Source organism: Camponotus floridanus, unplaced genomic scaffold (genome assembly GCF_003227725.1).
Source record: "Camponotus floridanus strain SB8 unplaced genomic scaffold, Cflo_v7.5 scaffold3, whole genome shotgun sequence".
NCBI classification, from domain to species: domain Eukaryota; kingdom Metazoa; phylum Arthropoda; class Insecta; order Hymenoptera; family Formicidae; genus Camponotus; species Camponotus floridanus.
In genome coordinates, this window is record NW_020229436.1 from 4084640 (window position 1) to 4107483 (window position 22844).

Consider the following 22844-nt stretch of genomic DNA (forward strand, 5'->3'; position numbering starts at 1 on the left):
CGCCATTGAAATTACAGGAAGGTAACTTCCAACTCAAATAGTTAAAGGCTTTAACGAGTTACAATTAGCAGGGGGACTGCGCTGTTTGTCGTATAATGGAATTTGCTAATGATAATTCAATATCGCGCTAGCTCCTTTCCGCGTATTAACGGACGAAGAGGTCGCCGTTGAATCCTGGCGCGCTGGAAAGCTTAAAACATTTTGTTCCCGGGAATCCCGAAGGAAATAACGTATCTGAGATTAGTTAGGAAAGAAACGCGAATCCAGAGAGGTAAATTTTTACAAGTAATTTCTACTTCTAAAAAGAAGAAAACGGTCAGATTTCTCGCTTTTTCCCACTTTCGTAACGTATGTTTCAATGTCATTAATATTCAAGAATGGACTACCTTATTTGCATATGTATATTTTCGAGAGTTTACTCTTTGTAAGATATACAGTGTGTTTATATTCGATTTATGCGAAATATAATTAAGATGTATTATTTCAATAGCGAACTTGAAAAATTCTTGCGCATGATTGTCTGTAAGATAATGAATAATTAAGTAACAAATAGAGATAGAGTATATTCAGACTATTCTACAATCTCATTTGGTAGTATGAATCGTGTCTTTCTTACTCCCACTTGCCTCATTACATTATGACTACTCATGTGACATCCATTCTCTCCTTCAAATACTACTGTTTTCTTATTCCCCGCCATCTACATCATAATGTATTTCACATCTTAATTAATCTTTCTTTGTAATTGTGCATTGTATAATATATACATTTATATATTTTTATTATTACTTATTATTACTTATATATTTTATTAAATTGTTATGCGTGAATAAAGTATGTTAATAATAAAGTCGATTAGTAAAAATGTCACTACAAAAAATATGTTAAAAAATGTCTCTTGTATTTAGGATTATATTCATTAAACTGTACAGAAATTTCATTATTAGAAATAAAGATGTAATTTCTCTACAATAAAATCTTTGATAATCGGATATTCCGCATCATCCTCATCGACATTATATCCTTATATTATTACAAAAAGAAAATTTTACAGCTAAAATATACGATGCAAAAACTTTTGTACAATGCTTTTATATAGATTACCTACTATTCTTTCCATATTACCATCGCTAAACTTAGCCTTAAAATCACCGAGGTGGGAGAGACTCGCCGATAAACGCCGGCTCGTTCGATCTCTTTGAAAATCAGGGGAGGACCTCGTTTCGCTATCTCGCCCCCGCAATGCCTAAGGCTACATCGTATACAAGCTCTTCATTACGACCGAACCACTTGAAAGCATACAGAATGCTAAGAACTTTCAAAGGCCATAGATACGAAATACGGCGGAATATTTCCCGGAGTGTGTTATCAGTCTATCTTTTCTAACGATTGTAATACAAAGATTAAAACTTTTGTTAAATATATAACGAGAATATATAATTATTCTGGAACAATTAAAAAAATTAATAAATCTGGATCTCAGTAATATATATGATATAATATAAATTAATAATAAAGTCTAATAAGAGCATAATAATAGATGAAACTAAAAAAAATGTTTAAAGAATTTAAAAAGAATTTAACCATTTCGATCCTCTTTGGATCATCTTCAATAAGATTATTATTATGATCAATAATCTCTAAATGTAGGATATGGGTTATATACTTGCTTATAATAGTCTTACTCAAGATAATCCGAAGAGGATCGAAACGTTTAAAATAAAAATAACACTTTTAAATTCTTCAAATGGTTTTTTGTTTTCGTCCATTATCATGCTCTTATATTAGCCCGTATTACTAATTTAAATTAAAGGAATAATTGATTAATTTATGAAGAATCTTTATAAACATCTACAAAAAAATGATAGAGTTAAGTAAAAAATAATCTTTGAATGAATGCAAATGATAAATTTAATCCGTAAAATTGTTTTAATATAGCGTCGTAAATTTATCTCAATTATATTTTATTATTTCGTTTCCACATTTTAAGTGCCCTTTTCAGATAATAGCGCATAATATCGTTGAAGTAGGTAATATATTTCCGGATGACCCCGTAGATTTTTAATGTCCGCGGTCGCAGGAAACACGCTAAACGTAGGGAACATATTAAGACGCGTTGGTCGACATGGAATGGGGACAAGGATCTTCGATATATAGCTCGGGGAGCTCAAAGCTCTCTCGGTACGAGAGGCGGGTAGGTGAAATCAAACGGCTGTGCTGGGCCCGACATACGTCGCCGTGGACCCGCCCCGGCCAGCGTGTTATACCTCCGCGAGGCAAGGTAGTCGAGGAAGTTGAAGGTGGGCGTTAGGCGTTAAGATGATATATGTTATTCGCTTAATTAAGCGCTTGTCCGTGCAGAACGTCCGAGCTTACACAGGAAGAGCAAACTTGCGCCTGGGCGACGCGAGGAGGTGGGAACGGGTTGTAGGAGCGCGCGCGGTAGCTCGTAAGGATCGAACACGGAGTAGAACAGAGTACTCACCCTTTTTTGCATCGCGCCGCAACACACTGGCGGAACACGGCAGGCCTTTGTCCGCGAGTGGTAACACGGTTGTAGTTTTGGAAATGCCGATCTGTTAAATACGCACCATCGTTGAAGTTAACCTTGTGAAAATGAGAGAATGTTGACAAGAGAGATTTTTAAATATGACTTTTGATATTATGAATATATGACATTTTGTACACTTGTCTTTTTTATTCCTATCATATTCATTGGACGGGGTAAATTATATAAATAAAAATCGCGAAATTTTATTTTCAATAAATTATGTTAATTACCCTATTCTAAAATTTTTAATATTTTTATTATTTGATTAATATTTTATAATTATCTATCAAATCTTTACTTTCGCCATTTTTCACAAGTAATAAGTAAAATAATATTTCTCACTTTATATTTATATTTATATATTTAAAGCTGTTAAAGATTTCATCATGTAAAAAATTCATAAAGTCCATATTTATAAAATCCACTCGATCATTGAGTTAGAGACATGGAATACATCCAATTTCTTAACTGCAATGAGCTATCAGTGAATATGTGTGAGTGTAGCAGGACGTATAATCGCATTGAATGAATATACAATGTCGGTAGATTGCTGCGATTGTAAACTTGATGAAGTTTAAATAAGATTTTGGTATATTATAATAGTCATTTGGTGAGGGGGAATGCAAAATGAAAACGAGTATTATGGTAACAAACCGTGCACACTCTCTCATATAAGAAGATGGTGGAAAGACGTAAGTTCGTGAGATTACCGAGCGGTAATATTCTTCTACTAGAAAAGCAAAGAACGGAAGAGATAAGATGAGCGTTATATATATATTCCTTTAATTAAGTGCACGATAAAAAATATATCTGATGTAATAACAAAATTTCTACTAAAAATTTTTTGTATATATGTATGCAACGTAATATTTCATATGTTTTTATAATGGATCACCTGTCAAAAGTTTATCAAGAATAAAATCTTTTTATCTGTTAGTATTATAACAATTGTAAAATGGCGAATTGAAAATTTTTAAATAGAAATAAGTAAAATAAAATTTTCTTTAATTATTTGAAACATATATTAAAATAAAATACCAATTATAAGCATCGAAATGAAATTCAATATCGATTAATATAAAATAGCGAAATAAATTTAACTATCGATCATATATTATGTCTTATATAAATTACTTAAAAATTGTATATTTGTTTCTAAACACATACATATATACAAAAGCCAAGTCGAATTTATATCAATCTAATACATTTTTAATATCTTTTTAATAATTACAAAATATATGATACAAGCAACATAAGTTCTTCGTTATGAAATTTTACACAAATCGGATGTTTGATAAAATAATTATTTTCTAGACTAAAGATTAGACAGCCTGCAGTTTCCTGTTTTCCTATGGAATTAATTCAAACGTGATTATTAATTATTAGTCATCCGGTAATGCAGCGTAACGGAGGTGCACTTTAAGCTGCAAACCAAGCGAAGGAGAATTGAAAATGAGTACAGGGTCCTTGATAGAAAATTAGGTTTTTAGAAAAGTCGTTGTAAATGAAAAGCGAATAAACTTCGCTAAAAACTATAATATGGAATAAATCTCTATAAATCTATTCATTTCGACATTGGCAGATATGTTTTCAACGTGATTAGATTTTTATACACAATGTATTTAGCGGATGACTCAATTCTAAAATATATTTCTTAAAAATACATGTATTTTTATTCATATAATTCTAATTTAAATATTATAAGTACATTTTATGGTACTGCTTTATTTTATTAGTTTTATAATTATATAACTTATATAAAGAAATTATTTAGATTACATTTATTTAGATTACACATAAGAAATAAATAATTTATTTTTTAAAACTGGAAGAAAGAAAACCGTTGCAAGTTTAATTTTGAAATATTTATTCGTTAAATTAAACGCAAAGTCAAAAGAAAAAAAATATATGCACAGAGATATGTATCCCGAGATTTTGAATTTTTTTGAACGATAATGCGTATTGTATAATTTTCAGAGAACAAATATAATATATTGCATAATAGCATTTAAGAATTTCTAATCGCACACGTGTATAAAATATGACGCTCATTCAAGGATTAAAGATCAGTTCGAAATTAAAGACCAGGTGAATAATTGCAATACTAGATCTTTCGTACGAAGGATATTGGAGTGAATCTCTAGCGAGAACGAAAAAAAAACGAATTAATAAAATACTCATTCTTACAAAATTAGAACTAGCGCGTCTTGAAGTCTCGTAACCTCTTTTTGTAAGTCAACTTGAGCTTTGGACACATGTTATATGACTATTGAGCACAGAAAATTATTCTTATTTTTATAAAGAAACATCTTGGAAAGGTATTAGACGCTAGAATCTTTAGAATTGTATTTTAGAGAAATAGTGTATAATTTTAGAGTATTTTAGAGAAAAATATTTAATATCGCATTGCACAAAATAATTTCTCTGATAACTTGACATTTATTTTTGTTACAATCTAATATTAATATTCCAATTTTTTTCAATATTAAAATATAAAAATAATTATCATTGTTATTTATTATTGTAATAATGATATTATCTCGCTATATAATATTATATGTTCGTGTTTTCTCATTACATTTTAAAAATTAAACGTTCGACGAATATACTGTAAAAATGAGGTAAAAAGAATGATAATTTGCTAAAGAAGTTGGATTCGTAAAACGAGATAACGAAGTTCACGTTGAAGTCAGGTTCAATGACTATTGAATTTGATAGTCTTTCTGTGGGAGTTAAAGACGAAAGAATGGGCAGATCGATATATACGCTTAATTAAGGGCTTACGTAACTAATAGCAATCGCGTACCCGGTTGGATCTTTTTTCTCTTTTTACTACACTCGCGTAAACCGCTTTTGTCCGATATATCCGTTCGAGGTAAGACAGACTAAATGAGAAAACGCAGTAGAGAGATAGCAAAGTAATCTTCGCCGCCTGCGATGAGAAAATAGCGAGCCTTAATGGTGTCTCTTTTGAAACAACAGTATTATGGAACCATATTTTGATAATATCGAAAAAAGCATAAGTATTACGGAAGCTTATTTCTCGGAGAGACAAAGTTAAATTGATTTTAAATGTTGTAAACTAATCTTCTTATAATAATAAACAAGATGAGCTAGATCATTACAAATATTTAGCTAAAAAGGAAAAAAACATCAAAATGTTATTTAAAAAGTTTTTTAGATCTTATTCTTTTAATAAAAAGATTATTAATAATTTTAAAAAACAATAAAACTTAAAAACTTAAAATTTTTATATATCATATACATTATATATATATATATATATATATATATATATATATATATAATAGCAAAAACATTAACTTTTCAATTTTAACTATTTTCGTAGTTTAGATTTAATAATAAAATATAATTAAAAGATATAAGATAAGAATAAGATATAATTAAAAAGAATCTCTCGCGAAAAAAATAACCAGATTAAAAGTAAATTAAAAAAATAATATAATAAAAAAATATAATAAAAAAATAACAATTTAGAGAAATTATATCGTGCTTATATCAGAAGTTTTAGAAGAATCATCCCGTTTTTTGAAATCGATAATTTCTTCAGCAACGTCAAATTAAAGTTTAGTTGTCGCGACATATATGTCGCTTCCCCTTAATTAAGCCCTCATTCATAATATGGGAGATTAAGGCTGCAACAAACTTTAGCGGTGCTGCACGATGCCTCCTCTCGCCTAGCACGAAAACTTGAATCCGTTGCAGACTCTATTCTCGGTTACACATGCTCGTTTGCTCGACCAAACACTTCGGTATCTTCGTCTATTAAGGTAGGAATACGGGCGGACGAGACGACAATGCGGAATGAGATCGAGCTCCGTTAAGGACGTCAGCTTATGCACAACATGAGACGAAACGTTGCTGTGTAAGGCGAGTTAATGAAGAAATACGCGCGTTTCGCAATACCGGCTCGCATTACGGATTGCATTCGGATTACCTGTCAAAGATTATTACCGAACTGCTGAATTCCCGCTGGAGCTATCGGACTCACGTATACAAGTTTAGAAATTCGAATAGGCGTTAACGATGAGCGGCGTTACGACATCGCAAAGATGTCTGTGATGTTTTGTAGCGCAAATGCGAAATAAATTTATACGATGCTTCCATGTGTATGTTTACTCCAACACTCGAATGCCTTCGTGAACAAAATAATCATGTATTATATATATTACAGTGTTTTCAAAACAATTTACAAAATTTTTATATTGCGAATATGTAACATTCTGAAATGCATGAAAAATAACAAAAAAATATTTGACAACATTGTATCAACTATTTCGTGTTACAACACAATAATTTAAGAGCATAATTTAAAAAAAAAACTAGTGCGATAAATGTAAAAATTAAATTCCATAAAAGTTATATTTAAATATTTATATAAGTTATATTTTAAATTTATTATCGCACACACAAATTGTCCGAATGGATGGCAGAAGCTAAAATTGCGTATTAATTTATCTCTACTCAAATATTTTCTTTATACGGGTATAGTGTGTTTCTAGGGCATGTGTATATGTTTTATGGTCTATTAGATCTAAGCGAGTTTGTGTCAACAATGTTACTGATTGCTTCTTTGATGAAAGTAATAAGGGGACTCGGTAGATACTGCGACGTGCATGCAAGTTGTCCGATTAATTAAGCGCTCATTAAGACTCAGAATTGCAGGAAAACTTTGTGCAATCTAGGCACGAAAGAGCTGTTTCTAACCATAGAAATTTCCCAGCGTTTCAGTTGAACTGGACATATATACTCTCGTGGTGCGATCGAAAATGCCACGGCAGTTATTTACACGAATACATATTTACACGTTCCAATGCTCCTTATCGTTAGCAACAAATTAATGGTGATATCTATAAATAATATACAAATTTGAAATATTAAAAAAACAAAAAAAAAACAAACAAGTACGTCACGCCAATTTTTGTATGACATCTAGAAATAAGTCTTGCAATAAATTCCCATGCCATGTAATATTTGCTTCAAATAACGATCATAATGAAATTATTTGATAGATGTTTAGATTATTTTTCTTTTTTTCTACTTTTTTTAAATTTCACGGATATGTTCGCACTTTTCATCTAACATCTAATAATTAGTATACAATATGCCAGATGGAATGCATGTTTGATTATGTATATTTTTTATAATATAATTGTAATTAACAATATGATATATTACATATAATTATTAGAGCACGTTCTAGTATTATATAACGTGTTATACGCAAACATGCTTATTTAACATGCTCAATCAAAGCATTTAAATTGTAATTATCATATTAATCCGCATGTATATATATTTAATGAGATTTACAAGATTTCTAATTACAAAAAAATGACATAAACAAGAGAAAAATTTTTTTATGAATTTATTAATCATGAATATTTTTTGTTACGCATTATCTCTTTTATTAATAATTAAATAAGAATCCATATTATACTCTGAATATTGCTAGTACTTATGTATAGAATATAATATATAATGTAATGGAATTTTAATTTTTGATAAATTACTATTTGCACTAATATTTTTCGCGAATTAATACTTCCTCTTTATCATATTTAAGGATGATGGTAGAAATGTTCTTTCTTTTTAGAATAAAGTTCAGGTGCAAAGCATTCGCAATTTCACGCGCAGCAATAGCAGTTTGGAAGATTGTGTGTTTACATTATCGGGAGAACATTTCAATAGCGCACCATTTGCTATGCACTATATTTGACTTCGCGTTCCCAGAAATTAAAACCCTCCTTGGAACAAGTTTCGAGAACAAGTGAAGTAAATATTACGAATATTATGCTGCGCTGTGATCTCATCTCAGAAAATTTCACGATTGTTTTCAAAAGTAGGGCAGAATCATTAAGTATTATTTGAAAAAATGCATTCCACAATGATGAAATTTAGTTCGCTTGTTGTATATCTTTATATTCTCCATACGAATAATTTTAGCGTGAAAAAAATATATATAATGAACTTCTGCTTTTATTTCACACTGAAAAATACTTTATTCGATGTAAAATATTTCATAGTATTTTTTATAACAAAAAAAAAACAATAATAGTTATTTGAAGCAATTATTCTGTTATAAACTTGTTTATTTTTTTCTGTTCAAAGCGATACGATCGCAGAACGCAGCGAAATAATCCAAAGTTTGCAAATAATTAATCTTTCGATTAATCGATTAAGAAACAATACTTGTATCCAATACGACCACAGTAACCAATCAGCCAAGCGCAAATATCGACCACATTAAGCCAATTGCGTTAATTCAATGCATCAAATTAGATCACCCTATATCGTACGGCAGGACCACCCTACCATCGGATTACGAAGAAAATATAGCTGCACATAGAGCACCTATATCGATTGCATCTTGGAGTCGGGTGCGCGACGCGCTTTCGCGAAGCAAATTGGATGGGATGGATATAAAGAATGAGAGAGAAAGAGAAAGAGATATGGAGACTGAGAGAGAGGAAACAATTGTTCCAGTGTGTCCTTTGAAATCCGCGGTCGGTTAAGCCATCAGTGAATGGAAGTTAATCATAGGACCGCGGCACGCATTCGTTTTCTCCCGGAAATGCGCACCGAGGCGCAACAAGGATTACATCGGATAGAGGAGAAAGGGAGAGAGAGAGAGAAAGCGAGGCGGAGAATTGTCCCTACGACATGCGGACGACCCTTAAAAAAGGTGATGCGGATTTATTTTGATGGAAGGGAGAGTCGAGCGTATACCAAAGAGCGGAAAAGAGAGGAGAGTCGGCGAAAGAGCGGCTTTTGTAAATGATGAGTATGTTGTCGCTCGTGGCGGAAAGCTACGAGGCACTCGACTACAGAAGGGTGGCAGACGTGCAGGATTTAGTTGTTAAAAAAAAAAAAGATCCGTCCGCGTTGAAAACCCCTTCTCTTAATTCTTGCAAATTTAATCGGGAGATTCTGGCGTGTATGAACGTGACGCTCGTTACGCCAAATACACGTAGGTACATCAAACAAAATTTTGTAACAGCATGGTGACACGGCAAATATTATTTATGGATTTCCATCATTTTCCTTTTGTGGATTCCCTTTCCATTTCAAATCACGTTGATACATCAGAATATAAAATAGATATTTGAAGGATAGATAAAAAAACAAATATTTTGTCAAAAGAGATTCACTGTATTAAACAGAAATGTTATATGTTTTATATGTGTATGTATATATATATATATATATATATATATATATATATATATATGTATATATATATAATATTCTACCTAAAATTTAATATCAATATGTATAATCTACGAACAATTGTGTGAATCGCAAACTATACTATTGCAAATAATAATGAACGGATCTTGAATTTTCTTTTCCTTTTTCTCTCTTGTTATATATACTAATGAACAAAATTAACGCATAACTTTTTTCACTTTTTCTTTAAAAGCTGATATTTAAATTTTAACAAAAAATTTTAAAGAAAAATTAATGAAAAAAAATGTTGAAAATTAATTGAAAACAAAATTATGCGTTAATTTTGTCCCTACGACATGGAGAATAGTATATTATATAATTATGATTCTAAGTTTTCTAAGACATAAATTTAGAATAGATTTAATAGACAAGAAAACAGATATAAAGTACAATAAAATAAAATTACTAATATATTATTATAATGCAACTTGATAGCGGCAATTAAAAGGGCAGCGAAAGATTAAGTTCAGATTTCAGAAAAAGAGCTAGACTGTGTATATATATGTACATATACAACGCTTTAACGCAATGAGCCTGCTTTATAAAGGATGATAAAATATCCCTCCTGACTCCAGAAAGCGCATGGAATTCCGGTTATTTTGTTTCTCATCTTCCTGTTCGGAATTCAGCGTAATTTGCAATTTGGATACCCCAATTTTAAATAAATCTTCTGTTTAATTCTAGTGTAAAATGTAACTATCTAAACGAGCTCTCTCCCTGCAGCAGTATTTAGCTTTTAAAAAAAGGAACAGTTGGAAAAAATCAATGGAGCACGATATCAAGAATAAAAAAGGTCAAATTTAATTCTAAAATGTTTAAAAATTTAAACGTGGAAAATCTAAAATATATCAGTTACTAATGATCGATTATTAATAATCTTTAATATCACCACTGCATGTGCGTATGTAAAAAAAATAAATTCTTGATATCTAGTTGTTGAATATAGAAAAATTTTCAATTAATGCGTTATGAGTAGAGTTTGCAGAGATTAGTGTACGCAATGATTATTTATTTTGCAAACAATGCTGAATAATTTACAAAGTGTAATGCAAATTTCCCGTGCAATTTTGCGAAAGTGCAAATCCGCCGTATACAACAGTTTGAAGGCAATTGCGAAGTTATTGTCCCGTCGACGATCGTTTGATTAAAATAAATAACTACCGCTTCCCCGTCAAAAGGAAATATTTATCAGATATGTTGCGAAATTGGCCGCGCCGCGTGAATACCAGTAGCACGCTATAACATCATAAAGTATTCAGCAACGACTCGTACGATTTTCGCATTTGGACAGTCGCTTCGTTCGCCATCAATTTGTAATCAAAGCGTTACTATTAAAAGATCGTCGGCGCAAAATACGCAGCGAAAATACAAAACGCGCGCGTCCCTCGCACCCTTTCGGCGTGTGTCCAACAAACAGCTGCTCCCATTTTTTTCGAGATTTTTCAAACGTGGCAATAAAATATGTGTGACACGTGACACGAAACTCGATGCCAAACGTGCCGCCGTTTCGACCACCCCGGCCGAAAGATTTATGAAACACGACGAGAGAAATAGCATAAGACGGTCTTCCTTCCCGCTCGTTTTTTCCGGGCACGATGTCAAAACACGAAAGGAAAGCGTTTACTGCCGACCCGAATTTAGACTTCATAGTCTCACGATGCGCCTTGGCTTTTCGCTTTAATTGTAAAAATACGTAATGTTACGAGAAATTGAGGCGGAAACGTGTACTCGAGACGACGATGTTAACGGCCGTTTTACAAATTATTTGAATTATTTTGATAGACGATTTCCTCATCCGTGTAACTGTCCTTTCGAATGTCAAGTTAGCGAAGACAAGACGGAGATCGTCGAATAATTGCAGCTCGCTGCGGACTTGACAGACAGGCGCCGCAGCATTCGGTTTCCATCATTTAAGCGATCGTGTATGCCGTGTAATTTGGAACATTTCTCGACACACCGCCGAAATATCTCTCGCGAAGATTTCTAGAATTGATATATGTGTGGGCGACTCCCGGCACCCTTTCATTTTACGTCCGCGAGATGCGAGATTTAAGAAACGATGCTAAGAAATTAAAGAGGCCCTCCCTTTAAACGGCGCAATCATGTCATTATGGAAAATACTATCTTTTAGACGATATAATGATAGATGTAGCTGCGATGACTCAAATAATACGGCAGAGATTATTTCGTGTGGGCAGATACAATGGGATAAAATTTCGATAAAAACTGTTCTTTTAGCAAGTACAATAACTTTATCTGGATTGAAAGAGATATTGGAATTTTTAGAATAATTTATAACAAAATATATATAAAATATAAGCATATACATAAAAAACCAATTTTCTCTTTTATATTTAAAATCTATCACATGAAACTTTGGAAAAAAGTATGTTTTTATTATAGAAAAATTTCTCCATTTTTTATTTTAGTCACAAAGTATTATATATTTAATGTTGAACGTTACAGATAATACGTTTGTTAACAAACGTATTGTACTAGCGCGTTGATAATTAATTATATAAAAAAGAAAAAACTAAAATAGTTCTTTATAATAAAAACAGTGGAAGGCAAAATTTCATAACGTGAAAATTTGAAAGTAGAGCACAGAGTTGAAGACTTGATTTAAAAGTTATTCTTAAGAAAATATAAAACAAAAGATTTTAAATATGAATGAAATATATAGAGAAATCATATTATTTATATACTTATATATTATTATTTATATTTATATTAATTATATTATTTACATACTGGATATTTTTTATATATATAAATCCACAATTTATCAAACAACTAATTTAATTTCACATAATTAATTTTTAGATCTAAAACACAAGTCAATCTCATTTTATCTGTCATACGCAGGTTCTATCCACTAATTTCTATATCACATTATTACGCTAAATTTCCCGATATTTAATTCGCCTGTAAAATCGCCACAATAACTATATGAAAATTTTTTCGAGCGGAATGATGTTTGGGCTTAAAAGTGAAAACAGGAAGATATCCATCTTTTTGAATCTATAGATTCACGAGCTCAGGCTCGCAAACGGAGCCACAAAAGAGCAAACTGCTCGGTCGCCACCGAATGATCTTAAGTGTTCCCAAAAAGCGAACGGAATCGTTTCGAAATAGGACCTCCGCGGTGTGGGATTGCCCACACGTTGCAGGTATACACACGCTAAGAACGTCATTTGAACCGTGCCATTGTCAATTTTATGCCTACAATGGCGACAGCTGAAGGATCAGGCTAAACATTGAGACATATCCCTTGTTGCTCCTGTCACCGTCGTTCCTCCCCATTTCTCTATTCCCGTGTCACCCTCTGCGCCCTCCGCGCGGCTTGGACATTATTACAAAAATATTTAAAGATCGTGTATGAGAATGCATCCCTTGCTGCATTGTCGCGACGAACAGAGTCGCGCAATGAACGGATTTCTGCGCGATTCTTGCTAAGAATGAACGAACGAGGGGATGTGAAACCGGATTCACATCGAGATCAAGACTTTTCCGTAGGAGTTGCTTCCTCGTGTAATTTAGATGCTCGGGCGCTATGGGGCTTCCTGAAAAAATATTTGGAACACCTGCACCGTTATATCATCCCCGTGGCTGATCCATTGCCCGACAGCTGATCTTATGATCACGATAAACACAGCGAGGCGTATGATATGTTTGCGTTGAAAAATGTGAACGCGATACCATCGCTAATGAAGCTAATTTTATACACTCTAATTAGAAAGTGATTTGTGTATTTATATTAACTGAATTCTACAGGCGATCTCAATATATTCTTGTACGCTAAATTATTTAAAATATTTTTTGTGAATTATATTTAATATATAATTTTTATTTTATCTGTTTTTTCAAATGCTTTTTGTTGTATAATTAATAATTGAATAGAATAAATAAACAAATAAATAAATAAATAAATAAATATATATATATATATATATATATTATATAGTAGATTTTAAATTTTATGTATTTCAAGTGTCGCAATATAAATAAATTTGTTTATTTATTATCTCTAATATGTGTAAATTAAAAAGAAAATTTCTATGAATTAAAAAAGTAATTAATTAAATGCATGTTTACGTTGTTGGTAATGCAACACGTTATACACATTATGATATATGATATTTTATTATTTTTTTCTATACAAATAACACAAAGAAATTCCTATTATAATCTTCATAATGTTGATTGATAATACAACTTCATATTATATATATTTTTCGATTTAAATTTAATATTACTCACAATCTTTGCTGTGAGCAATAAAATAAGTACGAAATAATAAAATAACAAAATAATAAAATAATATCTAAACTAATATTATTAAAGATCATAAAATTACACGACGCTTACATATTTTGAAAAATATTTGCTGCATCAGCTGCATCAATTACATAGAATCTTTTATGATAAAAAGAACCTACATAGTGAATTACGCCAGCATGTCTGAATAAAGCGTTAGATAGAATAGACGTGTACATTCGTGATTAACTGATACAAATTTAAACACGTATACGTTTCACTTTTACGATATTGGAAATTCTAGTTGAATGACGTTACTGGAATATCGACAATTATGTCTTGCGATAGTGATAGGTTTTTTTCCGTATTATTCGGTAAAGACATTTCCGCTGTCTATTCATAGTTCGCAAAAGAAATTGTAGCTCAATTTAAAATTTTCCTACTAATTCGTCATTTATAATCAAATAAAAATAGCAAAAGAAACACGTGTTTTTAATTTTGAAATAAAGACAAAAAAATATATTAAATAATACGTTATAATAAAATTATTATATCATAATATATTACATGTTACTAAAATAAAAACAAATTAATTAAATCAATCATTCCAGAGGAAAAGCACATGTACCATAAAAACTTTTCAGGAATAAAAAAAATGTCGCTTTTATTAGATTCTTTTTTGTTTCACAAAGATTATATTATAAATGAAATATTATATAATATTAATATATTATTATATTATTCTTATATAATATTAAATATTGTTTCTAAATTAGTAAAATACTTCTTGGACACAATAATTAATTTTCCTAACTTATATTCCTGAGAAATTTGATTTATAATCTCTAATAATAAATATTTCACGTTTTTATCAGTAATTTATTCAATGCGGTAAAATCTTACTTTATAGAGACATAAAATATGTCTTGTTATGTATTGATACTGTGAATATATTGAATGTTTCTACAAGACGATAAAAATTTACAGAAGGCACAGGCAGGTTTCACCGCGGGAAATTTTGTATAATTTCGAACCGACAGACATTCACGTTGCTTGAAAAATGTTAGGCACACCTGCGGCGTTACGTGATTCCCGCGGCGACACGACTCCGATTTCGAGAAGACTGTGGGTTAGAGCACACGTGAATGCGAAGTCGGCTCTTTTACGAAAACACTCGCATGGACAAAATCATTGTCAGAGCGATTTGTTTCCGTGACAAAATCGATGAAAAATCAATATCTTTTCGCGATAAAATGTTAAGTTTGACGATATTTTTTTCTTTTTAACTTTAAATTAATTAATATCACATCGTCAATAATCTTTTAAAATGAACGTAAGAAAGAATCTGAAGATAATGCGCCAACAATCTTCGAAAATATTTTATGAATATTAGCGATCGATAAATAGAAAAATAATTCATTAATCAATGTAATTGATATAATAAAATTTATACTCATATCTGTTGATAATTTACTTGATACCAAAAACTAATAAGCATTTTTCATGTTCTTAGTAGTAACATAATTCCACACGTATGCATGTTTAATATTTTTTTCTTACGTTTCAAAATTAATGAATAAAAACGAAATAAAAACTAAATATTTTCTTGTTTTTAATTTTCATAAAATTATTTATTTAATATTGATAGTATGTAATTTTAATTTATTGTGTAAATAATAATATAATTTTATATATTTTGTCAAAGAACCGGATAAAATTCAACATCATATTCATCATTAGATATTAATGCAAATTTTATCTAGAATATTAATCAAAAAAACTTACAAGAATAAAAAAAAATAATACTGCAAAAATTATCTGTTCTCTCTACCTGTGTTGAAAGTTTAAATATTAATTCGACAAAAGTTTTATTTTTGTACGTGCACATGTGCAAAGTCACGCATGTCGCATAGCACGCTCTTTCAACGAACACATTAACGATAAATATCGCATAAAGATATTGCATACGGGTAACAATATATATATATATATATATATATATATATATATATACATATTTATTATGGCGATTATAGTTACATTATTTACATTTTTTAGATGGAGTGCGAACGAAAGGATGCCATATCGTCGCTACGTGACGACGAACGCTGCATTTTTAACTGATCATGCGACTATCCTATAGCCGCGCGATCTTTCCGTTGCACGCGACGCGATGGAAAAGTGGATGAGCAGTTGAATAAAATGTAGATCGTATGAATAAGCAAAACGCGACTGTTCTAGCCGCATCGATACTTATTGCGAATTTAGTGCAAGTCGATATTCTCATATACGTGGATTATCAGGCATAACTTTGCGAGTTATTCTAGTTTCCATTACACACTACATTGTAAAAATTTCATCATTAATTAATTAAATTGACTACATAAATGTGAATCAAAGGAGAAGAATATAGTGTATCATGTAATTTCGATATAAAAAGCGATATAAAAAAAAGAATCATCCTTAATTATTATATCCATAAAAGAGCAGATGACTAGAAAATTTTCGCAAATTTGAATTCCTCACAATTATATCAAACTTGTTAATAAATAAAGGATATCACAGAATTTGCGCTCTGACGAATTTAACTCTAAATTTGTTATTATATCGCGCATTTCAATCCGCATCGACGAAACCGGGTGATAAACCGTCTCGCAATTTCATGCATACGTCATCAGGAATGGTAGGAATCGTCGACAGTGAGCGTCACGTGCGATGTACGTTGGGGTCGTCGCCGAAATACTGGGAAATTCTCCCGTTATTCCTAGACGCCTACGAGCGGTCCATGAATTCCAACAGAGAGGCCGCCGTCGGCATTTAGGAATTATGCATCAATCGATCGATCGACGATACCAATAAAGGTGATCGCGCCGAACGGCTCGTTTTATCATTCCAACGAAATTTAATATTTTGATATGTAATATCAGTTAAAGAAGGAATTAAAAATGCATAATAAAATATAAATTTGACTACGATGATTTAAATTTTCTTTTAAATATTATATTATATTATATAATATATTATATTATATTATATTATATAAATTATATTATATTATATTATATTATATCATATTATAATTTTTAAATATTATATTCCAATTGTTTGTAATATTAGAAAAAATTTATATTTATATCGTAAATAAATTATAAAATAAATTTCATATAAAAATACATAAACATTTAATTTTTTATATGCCCCAGAAAATTTTCTACAATTTTAATTTCCCTTTATTTCCATTTAATCAATTTTATCTAGTTAAGAAAAATTAATATTCAACGATTGTTGGGTATAAAATACAGGATGGAAGATTAATTAATTTTAATTTGTTCAGGCATGGAATTATCGGTTTCCATCTGTCAGAAATGGACAGTGTAATACTCTCTTCTATGCTAAAAGTCCCGCCTTAGACACAAAGTTGCACGCTTCATTGTCCACGTGCTTTCTCACGTGACGCTCGCACCTGATCGAGCGTATCAATTTTCCAGCGAGTCATGACTTTGCTGAAGAATCCCCGGGTGGGACTTGATTATGGCGCGTGAATCGATCGTGTGAAACGACGAGGGGAGAAATGAAAAATGATAGCCCCGATGGTTGCGTTTTGTCTTCTTACGTGCGTCCGGATTTTCGGTTTTAAAAGCCGTTAAACATCGCATCGGAGTCACGTCAATGATTCAGTATTTACGTACAATGCCGGTGAAATTGGCTCCAAAGACTCCATCCGTCGATGGATTCATATAAGACGCCCAAAACGTTTTCTCGCGCGCGCTTTCACGAGCCCACACCCTCACACGTGGAAACCATTTGGGACCGCGACCCTCAAAATGCAACGAAAAACGTGAGCCCCGCAGCGGCACGCAATTTCGCGCTTTTCATTCTTCATTTAGCTTAACTAATCGTGTACGCCACGCGAATTCTCGTGACAATGTAACGCAATTTTTATCGATTATCGATTTTTCAATCTCTCGTGAGCGTACTGATTTATTTATGACTACATGCGTAAAAGAATGTAAAGTAAAAGCGCTAAAAATGATGACTAATATCATGCATGAGAGGGAAGAAATAGGATCATTTCTTTTGTAGGTACGGTTCGCGCGAATACGTTAAGTATGCATGAGAGTTCATTAGAATTTAATTATCATAGCCTAGAGAATACCGGCACGTTGTTAATTACTATTGTGACCTCTGCTAAGATCTTAATGATACTGTTAAGAATTAAGTTTTTTTCATAATGAAGAGAAAGAGAAAAAGAATCATGTAGTAAATTAGCAATGTGTTATAAAGAATTTGTTTTGTTTTGAATAACTTATATATCGAGAAACATAATGTGTTTGAAATATTTAATTATCTAGATTAGACAACAAAGTAATTGCGAGAAAATTGCGAATCTTCGTTTAATTATACAATATATAATATGAAAAATATATTCTTATATATTGTATTATTTCGATACATCTTAAACATTATATTATGTAGACACATTTTAATCGAATGAATACGTTTGAATAAATACAATTCGAATTATGTTTAAAATTATACATATAATTTTGCAATTTAATTAATTTTAATTGCTTTTAATTATTCACCAATCATAATTATATTGTAATTTAATCACATCTAAATTAAATAACTACGTAAAATCTAAATTTTGAAATTGTAATATTTTCCTCAAAATATATATTTATTGAATAAAATATTTGGAAACTTGCTCTTCCTCCCTTTTTCTCTTTCTCTTTAGTATTTTTATCACAAAATTTTGCAGTTGTAATAAAATCATAATATTGTACAACAATAAATATAAGCTTTGGAATAATACTTAAAATAGCGGCACTACATAAATAATTTATTTACTTGAATTGTGGCAATGCATGTGTATATGTCGTAATGTCAGCACACATTTTTTTGCATATTGAGGTGTCTCGAATGCCAAACGTCAAGTGCCACGAACGCGCGTTGCAGTCGGTCTGCGGTTTTACGCATTAGAGTATTTAAATTTTATCGACACGGCTCACGAGTGTCTCGTCCGGTCAAAAACCCACGAAAGCGGCATTTCGCCGTTTCATTGTCCATACAACGCGATCTTCTCAAGGAAGAATATGCATCCCCGTCGTAAACCGAACATACAAACGACGTGACCCTCGCGAAAGATACGCGACGTATAATTCCTGGTGCACGCACGCATATATTACTATACTGCGGTTATCACACCGCCGCGTGTTTCACCTACTCTTGTTTTTTTTCTCTCTGTTTTTTTTTCTTTTTTTTTTTTGTTCAACGTGTAAATGGATTTTATGCCGTGGGTTCGTTGAACCGTCCGTCGCCGCTGCCGGCGCGTTATACTTGATCGTTAAAATGGGAAATACCCGGCGACCATGCAACGTAATGAAGACTGCACATATACACATGTATTGTCCTTCTCTGTTCTCCTCTCTTCCCTGTTGGTGTATTACGTGATACCTGACTAGTTGTCTGCAATATTTACGTGCGCGATACGAAATGTAGAGATCCATGTAAAATGGATTAGATCAAAGATATTTCTCGGTATCGCTCCACGTAATCAATTTGTCACTTACATCCGGTTGTACCAATATCTGATTCATTCTTCTGAGATACATTGATTTATTTATTGGATCCAAAATTATATAAATTTCACCTTAACATCGGCAAAAGCTTTATTTTATTTAAATCAATGTTTTATGATAAAATCTAAAAACAGTGAGTTTTGCATTTTTATATAATTTGAATCTACATTTTTTAAATTTTCTTTTTAAATTTATGTAAAATTAACAGATTTTAAACTTTGCAAAATTTGAATTTCTGTTCTCTCTTGTTTACTTTGCGGCAAAAATAATTATGCGCTTGTACATATTTATTTTTATTTGTTTTAAATAATTAATTTCAATTGCTTTTTATAATTAAATCGATAATAAATTAAGCAAATTAAAATAATACTACATTATTAATGTAATTTTTAATCTTTTTTTAATTAACTTGAAGCTTGTTCCTTATCTACATAATGAATATACATTCATATATACATATTTACAAATTTAGTTTACATGAGTACAACCGGACGTTAATTATTATAAATCTGTTATATTTTTCAAAATAATTCACATTGTTATATCTATCATTAATTTAGTGTATTTTTTATTAATTCTCAATTGATTCAAAATTACATCATATGAATTTGAAAAAGGACTTCTCTTATATTATCATGTTTTATTATTATAAATTAATAGATTTGAGTTTATTTTTTCTACCTTTTTCAATTTCTTTTCAATTTTCTCAATATTTATAAAATCAGACTTTTTTCTACCTTTTTCAATTTCTTTTCAATTTTCTCAATATTTATAAAATCAGACTTTTTATTTTTAAAAAAATTTTTTTAGAAATAAAAAGTCTGATTTTATAAATATTGAGAAAATTGAAAAGAAATTGAAAAAGGTAGAAAAAATAAACTCAAATCTATTAATTTATAATAATAAAACATGATATTATAAGAGAAGTCCTTTTTCAAATTCATATGATGTAATTTTGAATTAATTGAGAATTTAAACTTATAAAACTTTTTAATATTATAAATATATTATTACTTTAAAATTCACATGAATTCATTGAGATTTAATGCTATTTTTATCTCTTTTAATTGATGAAATTTTTCTTTACAAAAGTGATTCATTACTATTGGATGTAAATATCATTATTCACGCATTATTGTTACATAGCTTGCTTCCAATTAAAAAATATACATCCAATATTATTTGTTTTTCTTTGCCATAGAGAAAATGACGCTTCAAATAATATAGAGATATATTTAAAAGAGATTTAAATAGAGATATATTTAAAGTAATATAGAAATATATTTTGATGTATGAAAGTAAATCTACTCACCAGATGCTGCGTGTCACCATAACCCTTTCTGCCTCAATGGTCGTCGATGGTCCCTGACGAGTCTGCTCCTCTTCCAATTCGACTCCATATAAGGAAAATTCACTCACTGACACGAACTTAGAAACACAGTTGATTAGAGACACTAATGACACAGTATTCACCTACGTGTGCGATGTATAGAATCCGTGGAGAATACGAGGCGAATTTCATTTATGGGACGCGTGACGTAAAAACATGGCAGCGAAATTCATTATGCAACTACTTGTTGAACGCACGAGACATGTCTCATGAGATGACGATTAATTACGATCTCATTAATATACATACGTATTAGGATTCACTCTCGATATGGAAATTCACGGCTGCCGATACCTCTCGGACACCGCGAGACACTCGACTGAACAGAAGGCGTCATTTGATCCGGCACGACCGACGTGACGTGTCCTTCCGCGTCACGATTATATGTAAACAACTTCGCGTCGTCCCGTAACCGGCACGAATAAATCTTTCACATAGCACACATATACATACGCAATTACGTTGTATTATGCCGCGAATCTTTCGTACTTGTTATTATCGTCGTACATATTATTTATTATTGTCACGTCTTTCTCAATTAATGCGAAAATTGTACTCACTTTTCGGAGAATAAAACAAGCGTCGCGCACCCGGCTCGCGATGTTTCGTGTGACGTCACGAACATAAAAATTATATAGAGCGGAGATATTCGCGGACGGAAAGATGCGATTTGATTGGTGCTGACAAAGCGGCCAATAGAAAGTTTCGATGACTGCACTTGCACTTCACATAATAAATAAACGCGTTGCACGCACACATATATATGTAAGTATTATGTTGTATTACGCGATACGAATGTTTCGTACACGATTATTGTATATCGTGTCCTTCTTAATTAGCGCACACCTGAAATTTACTCGATATAATCGAATTATACACAAGGTTTACTTTTAACGAGAATAGACTACCTTTCGCACGCGAGATACACTCTCGAATGAACAGAAAGCGTCACTTGATCCGAACATAACACGACGCGTCCCAACCTTCCCGAGTCTCTTGACACTTGATATGTATGTATAAACAACTTTGGTAACCGGTAGAAATAAATATATCCCGTTCATGTATATACAGGATGTTTCAGACCACCCGTATCACCCATTTAAAAATTAGAAAAGTGGTTATTTCACAAAAGTAAAAACATTTTCTTTAAATCGGGTGCGCTCTATCGAATGGTGATATTTTCAACTTCCGGTTCCGGAAATAGGCGATTCGGACCGGAAGTGCATTTTTAATGGAGCCTATTTTTCATTGCATATTCTTGTAGTTTACCTCGAGAGCTTTCCAAAATACTATAATAAATTATTTTTCCACGAAGTACTTTTCGAGTTATGAGGTTTGAAATCATTTCTTAATTTTACATAAACCATAAAATATCTTGTAAAATATTGATTTTTCGATTATCTTATCTTAATATTTTTATGTACAAAATAATGAAAGGAATCAATTGGTGTAAAGAAAACACATAGTTGTTTCTAAGAAAAAATATGTAATTTGCAATTAACAATTCCATATTTTTTCTTAGAAACAACTGTATGTTTTCTCTCTCGAGGTAAGCTACAAGAATATGCAATGAAAAATAGCCTCCATTTAAAAAAATGCACTTCCGATCTGAATCGCCTATTTCCGGCCAGAACCAAAAGTTTAAAATATCACCATTCGATAGAGCGCACCCGATTTATAAAGAAAATGTTTTTACTTTTTTGAAATAACCACTTCTCTAGTTTTTAAATGGGGTATGGGTGAAATACCCTGTATATAATTATATTTCATGCGATGTGAATGACGTCACAGCCATAGACCTAATGAATGT

At 31.3% G+C, this 22844-nt stretch overlaps 1 protein-coding gene across 1 annotated transcript in view; it reads right to left on the reverse strand.

Annotated features, from left to right (window-relative positions):
- Positions 1–22009, reverse strand: part of LOC105250160 — a 119567-nt gene extending 97558 nt beyond the window's left edge. Inside the window, exon 1 of the mRNA XM_020027213.2 lies at positions 20957–22009. The gene's annotated coding sequence lies outside the window, so the exon portion shown is untranslated. The remainder of the gene's footprint in view (positions 1–20956) is intronic.
- Positions 22010–22844: the final 835 nt, after the last annotated feature.